This window comes from Triticum aestivum, chromosome 6B (assembly GCF_018294505.1).
Source record: "Triticum aestivum cultivar Chinese Spring chromosome 6B, IWGSC CS RefSeq v2.1, whole genome shotgun sequence".
Taxonomy (NCBI): domain Eukaryota; kingdom Viridiplantae; phylum Streptophyta; class Magnoliopsida; order Poales; family Poaceae; genus Triticum; species Triticum aestivum.
The window spans coordinates 112,865,487-112,876,371 of NC_057810.1; the positions used below are offsets into that span (position 1 = coordinate 112,865,487).

General features: G+C 45.1%; 1 long non-coding RNA gene across 1 annotated transcript; it reads right to left on the reverse strand.

Annotated features, from left to right (window-relative positions):
- Positions 1-712: 712 nt before the first annotated feature.
- On the reverse strand, positions 713-3,640 carry LOC123133696 (uncharacterized). Its single transcript, XR_006465355.1, has 3 exons — positions 3,499-3,640; positions 3,321-3,383; positions 713-763 (listed from the first exon to the last, which is right to left on the reverse strand). It is a non-coding gene; the product is annotated as an uncharacterized lncRNA (long non-coding RNA).
- Between the last annotated feature and the right edge of the window lie 7,245 nt (positions 3,641-10,885).

Sequence of the window (10,885 nt, forward strand, 5' to 3'; positions counted from 1 at the left end):
ATAAAAACAATTCAATATTTGAATTTGATGCATGAAAGAAATATGAGAAAGACAAAACAGGTACGCATGATTGAAAATATTACTCATGCCCAAAAACAGTAGCATCACTGTCGAACGACGGACCAAGCCCATATATAAGCTTGCCGGAACGCCGACAGTGATCAAGTCATTAAAGTCACACATATATCATTAAAAAAATCATTGTCGAACGACGGACCAAGCCCATATATAAGCTTGTCGGAACGCCGACAACGATCAAGTCATTAAAGTCACGCATATATCATTTAAAAAAATCACTGTCGAACGACGGACCAAGCCCATGTATAGGCTTGCTGGAACGCCGACAGTGATCAACTTATCGACTCATGCATATACAATAAAAAAAACTTCTCATGGTTGAACGACGGACTAAGCCCATATATAGCCTTCTCGGAGCGGCAGCAGTGAGCAATCTACTAATTCATACAAAAAATATTAATCTCCGAGTCGAACGACGGACCAAGCCCATATAGAGACTTCCCGGGACGCCGACCGTGGGATCATGATATTCGGATGAATAAATACAGATCAAACACATCCGGGGACCAGGGCTATATACACCATGACAAAAAAGTTGTATGCGCTCAGGGCATCATATCCCTGACACTTCTAGATAATGAGAGAGATGCAACAACGAACGAATATAATCAGATGATTTGGAAAAGTAGATTACCTAAGTAAGATTTGATCCAGGCCGTGACCCGGTGTCCTTGTCTTCCTGCACCTACGAGATGAAAAGATGGGTTATAAACTGATACGACCATGACTACAGCTAGTGGTGTTGTTGTTCAGACATCGTCGCTCAATAATGCACCACAGCCGGAAGACGAATACCAAGATAAAGAAAGAGAAAAAGAACTGCATATGATCACGCATGCACCCGATCCTATATGTGTATGTGATTTCTTTGGTAGTTCTGATGGGCTTGCAAAGAGATTAGCACATTGGGAGTTTGATGTCCACGGTCCAGTCCTAGATGCGTGTCATACAAAAAAATCAAGGTACCAGGTGGACTACTACTTTGGTAGAGATTGACCACCAGATTGTTTCAAGTCCAGGCGGTGTACACCACGTGACGTGTTCTCCTTGCGAGCCTGCGGATGGGGACCACCAGCAGATAATTATGTCAAGTTAGCGCACCTATATTATGTCAAGTTTTGTTTAGGAAATAAAAACAGCTAAGATGTAAAAGGCAAATTTTTTCGAGTTCTAGAGTTATCTTTAGGCAAGTCTTTGGAGTTGTTTTATTTAAATTTTAGCCGTGAGAGTAGAGATAGGATGTTTCTTCCTTGCTTATCAAGTTGTTTAGATAGTTCGGCTGATATAAAATCCAAGGTACGCCCATGTAAACAGGAGGTTATTGTTTATGAAATAGACACGATGTGTTTTTCAGGGTAGACACCCATATCAAGTTTTGGAGGGATCTTTAAAAAACCTCTGTGTTGCGATTTCTCTTTGTGGAAATTGTTTTGTGCGTGAGTACCTTCGTTGAGATTGGTTTTCTCGTGCTGGGCCGCGAGGTTCAAACCCTCTACTTCGTGTACATCGCGTACACGGGCGAGAGGTTGCTGCTGCTGAAGGTGGACTGTCGTGAAAGATCGGGCCGTAACAACAGATCGGATCTCGCCATCGAGGTTCGGTCTACATCAAGTGGTATTCAGAGCATCAGGTTGTTCACGACACTATGGAGAAGATGACGTGTGCATCATCATATAGTAAGTTAAGCTACGGATTTCAGTTGGAGGAGGAAGGCCACTGGGCCAGGCTTTTTCACACCCGTGTGGTGGTGAGAGAGAGATCATGTGCCATGACCATCGATCATATGAATTTGATCAACGTGGCGAGCATCGAGATGGTGGAGAAGCTGGCGCTACCAAAGACACCACGTCCACAACCATACTTATTCCGTTGGGGTCATGAAGAGCTCACTGTCACGCACCAAACCAAGGTACCATTTATGTTAGGAAATTATTTTTACGTGGTTTTGTGCGACGTGATTCCGATACCGATGATTTCATGTCACTTGTTGCTGGGCAAGCCATGGTACAAAGAGCATGATGTTGCATATGATTGCCAAACACACAAATATACCATCAAGAAGTGTAAGAAGTGTGACCTCGTGCCCATGGGTGAGGGGCGTTTTATTGCATGGAGAAAAGAACATCAAGATAAGATGAAAGAGGAGGAAGAAGCAAAGAAGAAGATGGTCGAAGCTGCTGAAATTTTTGTGGTAACCGTTCAGTCTGAAGATGGAAATATTGCTGAAAAAGATGACCCAAAACCGAGGACGGTTTTGTTTCAAGGAAGAAAGGATGATACGACCACGACTACAGCTAGTGGTGTTGTTGTTCAGACATGGTCGCTCAATAATGCACCACAGCCGGAAGACGAATACCAAGATAAAGAAAGAGAAAAAGAACTGCATATGATCACGCATGCACCCGATCCTATATGTTTACGTGATTTCTTTGGTAGTTCTGATGGGCTTGCAAAGAGATTAGCACATTGGGAGTTTGATGTCCACGGTCCAGTCCTAGATGCGTGTCATACAAAAAAATCAAGGTACCAGGTGGACTACTACTTTGATAGAGATCGGCCACCAGATTGTTTCAAGTCCAGGCGGTGTACACCACGTGACGTGTTCTCCTTGCGAGCCTGCGGATGGGGACCACCAGCAGATAATTATGTCAAGTTAGCGCACCTATATTATGTCAAGTTTTGTTTAGGAAATAAAAACAGCCGAGATGTAAAGGGCAAATTCTTTTGAGTTCTAGAGTTATCTTTAGGAAGTCTTTGGAGTTGTTTTATTTAAATTTTAGCCGTGAGAGTAGAGATAGGATGTTTCTTCCTTGCTTATCAAGTTGTTTAGATAGTTCGGCTGATATAAAATCCAAGGTACGCCCATGTAAACAGGAGGTTATTGTTTATGAAATAGACACGATGTGTTTTTTAGGATAGACACCCATATCAAGTTTTGGATGGATCTTTAGAAAACCTCTGTGTTGCGATTTCTCTTCGTGGAAATTGTTTTGTGCGTGAGTACCTTCGTTGAGATTGGTTTTCTTGTGCTGGGCCGCAAGGTTCAAACCCTCTACTTCGTGTACATCGCGTACGCGGGCGAGAGGTTGCTGCTGCTGAAGGTGGACTGTCGTGAAAGATCGGGCCGTAACAACAGATCGGATCTCGCCATCGAGGTTCGGTCTACATCATAAACTAAAGGGACACCCAAGACATTAGGAGGTAAAGTGTGGCCTAATAATGAGAGGATGGAAGGGGCATACCCAAGCTGGACGAATCAGTACTTTCCCACGCGGAGGTGCATCTTGTGAGGGATTGAAAGCAATCTGGGACAAATGAGATAGCAGATTAATCAGTCAATGAATCAATCTAGGTACTAGCGAAGTCATATATAATTTGCTAGCCTATCAAAGAATTGCGGCCGGCCGGACTGAAGCATACCTAGTCTCCGACGTCTTCTATCAGCTGGTTGTCTCCCACGTCTTCAATCTGGTCTAAGAAAAGAAAAGGAGGCTGGTTGTTTAAAAGAGGGTTGAGGAGATAGTGGAGGAAATAATGGACGCGGTTTGTTAGCCGGATAGAGTTTGTTACCCAGCTAACCTCAAACGTGGCCTGACTTCTAGCTTGCATGGTTGCAAAATCGGTCAGCAACATGTGCAAATAAAAGAAAGATGCACAGCCACGTACAACTGGCAAGCACTAAAGGTCAAACGTTTTTAAAAGAGCATAAGCACATATACTCACAAAAAGTGCTCTAAGCACAAAATATGTATAATCAAGTTTCGAGCTCTCAGCTCGAGTAAAAAAAAATCTCTTTCCTCAAGCCCAGACCTCGAGGGGCATCTGTTGACATGGATTTTGACCGAGATAAGTAAATGTATAAACCACATAAAATATAGATTCAAAACAGCAAAATTCTGTTTTATAATGAAAAGGATTAATTAAAAAAAAATCAACAACTCAATCAACCAAGACATCGACGACTGGCAGCACCAACTTTGTTGATGTACATTGCAAGAAAAAGTTGCAAGCCTCGCACCGGCCTAGTCCATCGCAATCTCCGGAGAGCACCATCCGCTGAAACCGCCCTCATGGAGTCATCATTGTCGCGGGGGCCCTGTCGCGTGCAGCTCCGACTTCTCTGTCATAGCGAGAAACAAACATAGACGCACCCATTGACGCACTGGACCTGGGGTGCAGGAGGACTACCCGCGACCAACTCTGCACGTCCACCCCAGGGAAAAGCACGAAGGGGAACTAGTCTTCAAGATGACGGCCACAAGGGAAAGCGACCCGGGAACGACGCCATCGTCTGACCCTGCTGCAGTAGCTCAAAAGGCTTTCACCCAAAGACGAACCTCGACGATGGACAAGGCCGGAGAGTATCATAACGACCCGGCAGGAAGGAAGAACAACGCCCACGGGATGCCGCGCCGTCGGCGTCGGCCATCAAAATATCACGGCATATTAACAAAATACATAGACAATATAATTGGTGACTAAAGAAAATTTAGCATCAATTAAATCTTTAGCTGGTAGGAGCATGCGTTATGTGCTAATGCATGCAGGCTTGGCAGCGTACATGCATGAACTTATGGGGTGTGGCCCTCACAACCAATCATTAATTTCTTTGAGCTAATCAACACAGTCCCATGCATATGCAAAAGCTGCTCCGATTAAACAATCGAAAATCCTACATCTACGAAGAGTTAGTACAGCTTTACGTAAACTTCCTAACAACTAAACCTCTCGCCAGGTAAGTAGCCCATGCAAACGTTGTCCTACACAGAGAGGCCCATAGACAACCATTAAACATTAAAATAACTAAGGGGCCGGCCGAGCCCAGCTGTGTTCCACGCCTAAAAAAATACTCTCAAAATATCTGCATGCTTACGGACTAGCACATGCACGGAAGGAAGCCAGAATCGTTCACTGGCGTAACCAGCCACGCGCCCACGTTCTGCCACGATCTGCAGGATGGCAACGTGGCCAAATACAAAGCGCAGCGCCCACGGAATGGAGAGGCAGCCTGCACACCCCCTGCTCCCCTATAAATATCAGGACGCCTGACTGCTCTAGGGTCGGCCCTGAGTTCGTTCCTCTCCCTTGCTAAAAATCACACATACACAGTAAAGAAGCACAGAAAACTATCACCACCTTTTCCTCTAGGGTTTCCTAGAGTCCACCTTTTCCCCTGGCGGCGCTGTCAGAGTCCACCTTTTCCTCTGGCGGCGCTGCCAGAGTTCACGAGGGTTCTTCGCCAAATTGCCAGATCTCGCCGGCAAAACCAAGGTGCGAGACGGTACCAACGATCGGAGCGCATGGAAAATCGCAGCGCCGCGAACATGGGAGCGGGGGGGGGGGCGAAGGAAGGTCGGGGTAGGAAGGAGCGGGGATAGAGTTAGGGAGGTTGAAGGTGCGGCGTCCACGCTGCAGCCCTTCTGGAAGGAAGTAGAGAGGATGATCGGGAGGTGAAGGAAGACGACGCAGGTAGTGAGGAGGAAGAAGAGCTTGGATGGGATCACTATGGCCCAAACCCTGATCTAGAAGACGCCTTTGAAGGTCTGAATTTACATGGAGAGGAGGAAGAGGATCTGGATCTTTCGGGAGAGGTGGAGGAATTGATCAGTGAAGTTCGTTGGCTTGCCCTTTTTAGGGTTCATACTCTGCGTCCGTTCAGCCACGCGACACTGTTGAATTCTATGAGGAACGCGTGGACATGTGCGCAAGGTGTAACCTTCAATATTAAAGGGACAAATTTGTTCCTTGCCCAATGTCACTATTTGGGAGATTGGAAGAGGGTGATGGAGGGACGACTGTGGCAATTTCGTCGCGATCCAGTGGTGCTAGTGGAGTATGATGGCTTCACCAATGTGGCGGACTATGCTCTTAATATGTGTCCACTGTGGGCGAGAATTAAAGGCTTGCCAGATGGTCTCACGAGGAAGAAGGAACTAGCAGAGAAGGTCACGAAGAAGGTCGGTGATCCACCATTTACAGTGGTGGTAAATGAAGGGAGGATTAACCCCTCAAACTTTCTAAGAGTGAGGGTTTTCGTAAATGTAAACCAGCCACTAGTGAGGTTTGTGCCGATCACATTGAAAGAGAGGAAAAAGTACCCAGTAAGGTATGAGAAACTGCCGGATTTCTGTTATTACTGTGGCTGCATGGGCCATGTTGTGGAGGAGTGTGGAGATGGGGTACATGTGTTGGGGAACGTAGCAGAAATTCAAAATTTTCCTACGTGTCACCAAGATCTATCTATGGAGAAACCAGCAACGAGGGGAAGGAGAGTGCATCTACATACCCTTGTAGATCGCTAAGCGGAAGCGTTCAAGTGAACGGGGTTGATGGAGTCGTACTCGTCGTGATTCAAATCACCGATGATCAAGTACCGAAAGGACGGCACCTCCGTGTTCAACACACGTACAGCCCGGTGACGTCTCCCACGCCTTGATCCAGCAAGGAGAGAGGGAGAGGTTGAGGAAGACTCCATCCAGCAGCAGCACAACGGTGTGGTGGTGATGGAGGAGCGTGGCAATCCAGCAGGGCTTCGCCAAGCACCATGGGAGAGGAGGAGGAGGAGAGACAGGGCTGCACCAACGAGAGGAGAAGTTCTCATGTGTTATGGGCAGCCCCAGGCCTCTATTTATATAGGGGAGAAGGGGGCTGCGCCCCCTTTAGGGTTTCCCACCCCAAGGGGTGCAGCCAGCCCTAGATGGGACTTGGGGAGGCGGCCAAGAGGGGGAGAGAGGGGAGGCGCACACTAGGTGGGCCTTAAGGCCCATCTGGACTAGGGCTTGCCCCCTCCCACTCTCTCTTGCGCCTTGGACCCCTTGTGGGGGGCGCACCAGCCCACCTAGGGGCTGGTCCCCTCCCACACTTGGCCCATGCAGCCTTCTGGGGCAGGTGGCCCCACTTGGTGGACCCCCGGGACCCTCCCGGTGGTCCCGGTACAATACCGATATCGCCCGAAACTTTTCCGGTGACCAAAACAGGACTTCCCATATATAAATCTTTACCTCCGGACCATTCTGGAACTCCTCGTGACGTCCGGGATCTCATCCGGGACTCCGAACAACATTCGGTAACCACATACAAGCTTCCTTTATAACCCTAGCGTCATCGAACCTTAAGTGTGTAGACCCTACGGGTTCGGGAGACATGCAGACATGACCGAGACGTTCTCCGGTCAATAACCAACAGCGGGATCTGGATACCCATGATGGCTCCCACATGTTCCACGATGATCTCATCGGATGAACCACGATGTCAAGGACTTTATCAATCCCGTATTCAATTCCCTTTGTCTATCGGTATGTTACTTGCCCGAGACTCGATCGTCGGCATCCAATACCTTGTTCAATCTCGTTACCGGCAAGTCACTTTACTCGTTCCGTAACACATCATCCCGTGATCAACTCCTTGGTCACATTGCGCATATGATGATGTCCTACCGAGTGGGCCCAGAGATACCTCTCCGTTTACACGGAGTGACAAATCCCAGTCTCGATCCGCATAAAACAATAGATACTTTCGGAGATACCTGTAGTGCACCTTTATAGTCACCCAGTTACGTTGTGACGTTTGATACACCCAAAGCACTCCTACGGTATCCAGGAGTTACACGCTCTCATGGTCGAAGGAAGAGATACTTGACATTAGCAAAGCTTTAGCATACGAACTACACGATCTTTGTGCTAGGCTTAGGATTGGGTCTTGTCCATCACATGATTCTCCTAATGATGTGATCCCGTTATCAACGACATCCAATGTCCATAGCCAGGAAACCATGACTATCTGTTGATCACAACGAGCTAGTCAACTAGAGGCTCACTAGGGACATATTGTGGTCTATGTATTCACACGTGTATTACGATTTCCGGATAATACAGTTATAGCATGAATAAAAGACTATTATCATGAACAAAGAAATATAATAATAACTTATTTATTATTGCCTCTAGGGCATATTTCCAACAGTCTCCCACTTGCACTAGAGTCAATAATCCAGTTCACATCGCCATGTGATTAACACTCACAGGTCACATCGCCATGTGACTAATACCCAAGAGTTTACTAGAGTCAGTAGTCTAGTTCACATCACTATGTGATTAACACTCAATGAGTTTTATGTTTGATCATGTTGCTTGTGAGAGAGGTTTTAGTCAACGGGTCTGAACCTTTCAGATCCGTGTGTGCTTTACAAATCTCTATGTCATCTCCTAGATGCAGCTACCATGCTCTATTTGGAGCTATTCCAAATAACTGTTCTACTTGGAGCTATTCTAAATTATTGCTCCATTATATGTATCCGGTCTCTCTACTCAGAGCTATCCGGATAGGTGTCAAGCTTGCATCGACATAACCCTTTACGACGAACTCTTTTACCACCTCCATAATCGAGAAAATTCCTTAGTCCACTAGTTACTAAGGATAACTTTGACCGCTGTCCTGTGAGCCATTCTTGGATCACTCTTGTACCCCTTGACTGACTCATGGCAAGGCACACTTCAGGTGCGGTACACAGCATAGCATACTGAAGAGCCTACGTCTTAAGCATAGGGGACGACCTTCGTCCTTTCTCTCTATTCTGCCGTGGTCGAGCTTTAAGTCTTAACTTCGTACCTTACAACTCAGGCAAGAACTCCTTCTTTGACTGGTCCATCTTGAACACCTTCAAGATCATGTCAAGGTATGTGCTCATTTGAAAGTATTATTAAGCATTTTGATCTATCCTTATAGATCTTGATGCTCAATGTTCAAGTAGCTTAATCCAGGCTTTCCATTGAAAAACACCTTTCAAATAACCCTATATGCTTTCTAGAAATTCTACATCATTTCTGATCATCAATATGTCAACAACATATACTCATCAGAAATTCTATAGTGCTCCCACTCACTTCTTTGGAAATACAAGTTTCTCATAAACTTTGTACAAACCCAAAATCTTTGATCATCTCATCAAAGCGCACATTCCAACTCCGAGATGCTTACTCCAGTCCTTAGAAGGATTGCTGGAGCTTTGCATACTTATTAGCATCTTTCGGGATTGACAAAACCTTCCGGTTGTATCACATACAACCTTTCCTCAAGAAAATCGTCGAGGAAACAATGTTTTGACATCCTATCTGCAAGATTTCATAAATAATGCAGTAATCGCTAATATAATTCCAACAGACTCTTAGCATCGCTACGAGTGAGAAAATCTCATCGTAGTCAACTCCTTGAACTTGTCGGAAAACATCTTAACGACAAGTCGAGCTTTCTTAATGGTGACTTTTACCATCATTGTCCGTCTTCCTTTTGAAATCCATCTGTACTCATTAGCCTTACGACCATCGAGCCGTTCTGCCAAAGTCTACACTTTGTTTTCATACATGGATCCTCTCTCGGATTTTATGGCCTCAAGCCATTTATCGGAATCCGGGCCCACCATCGCTTGTCCATAGCTCGTAGGTTCATTGTTGTCTAGCAACATGACTTTCAAGACAGGATTACCGTACCACTCTGAAGTAGTACGTATCCTTGTCACCCTACGAGGTACGGCAGTGATTTGATCCGAAACTTCATGATCAATATCATAAGCTTCCACTTCAATTGGTGTAGGTGCCACGGGAAGAACTTCCTGTGCCCTGCTACACACTGGTTGAAGTGATGGTTCAATAACCTCATCAAGTCTCCACCATCCTCCCACTCAACTCTTTCGAGAGAAACCTTTCCTCGAGAAAGGACCCGATTCTAGAAACAATTCATATTGCTTTCGGATCTGAATTAGGAGGTATACCCAACTGTTTTGGGTGTCCTATGAAGATGTATTTTATCCGCTTTGGGTTCGAGCTTATCAATCCTGAAACTTTTTCACATAAGCGTCACAGCCCCAAACCTTTAAGAAACGACAACTTAGGTTTCTCCAAACGGTGTCGTCTCAACGGAATTACGTGGTGCCCTATTTAAAGTGAATGTGGTTGTCTCTAATGCCTAACCCATGAACGATAGTGGTAATTCGATAAGAGACATCATGGTACGCACCATATCCAATAGGGTGCAACTATGATGTTCGGACACACCATCACACTATGGTGTTCCAGGCGGTATTAATTGCGAAACAATTTCCACAATGTCTTAATTGTGTGCCAAAACTCGTAACTCAGATATTCATCTCTATGATCATATCATAGACATTTTATCCTCTTGTCATAATGATCTTCTACTTCACTATGAAATTATTTGAACCATTCAATAATTCAGACTTGTGTTTCATCAAGTAAATATTCTCAACATCTATTCGAATCATCTGTGAAGTAAGAACATAACGATATTCACTGCATGCCTCAGCACTCATTGGACTGCACACATCAAAATGTGTTACTTCCAACAAGTTGCTATCTTGTTCCATCTTACTGAAAACGAGGCTTTTCAGTCATCTTGCCCATGTGGTATGATTTGCATATCTCAAGTGATTCAAAATCAAGTGAGTCCAAACGATCCATCTGCATAGAGTTTCTTCATGCGTATACACCAATAGACATGGTTCACATGTCTCAAAATTTTCTAAAACGAGTGAGTCCAAAGATCCATCAACATGGAGCTTCTTCATGCGTTTTATACCATTATGACTTATATGGCAGTGCCACAAGTAAGTGGTACTATCATTACTATCTTATATCTTTTGGCATGAACATGTGTATCACTACGATCGAGATTCAATAAACCATTCATTTTAGGTGTAAGACCATTGAAGGTATTATTCAAATAAACAGAGTAACCATTATTCTCCTTAAATGAATAACCGTATTGCGATAGACATAATCCAATCATGTCTATG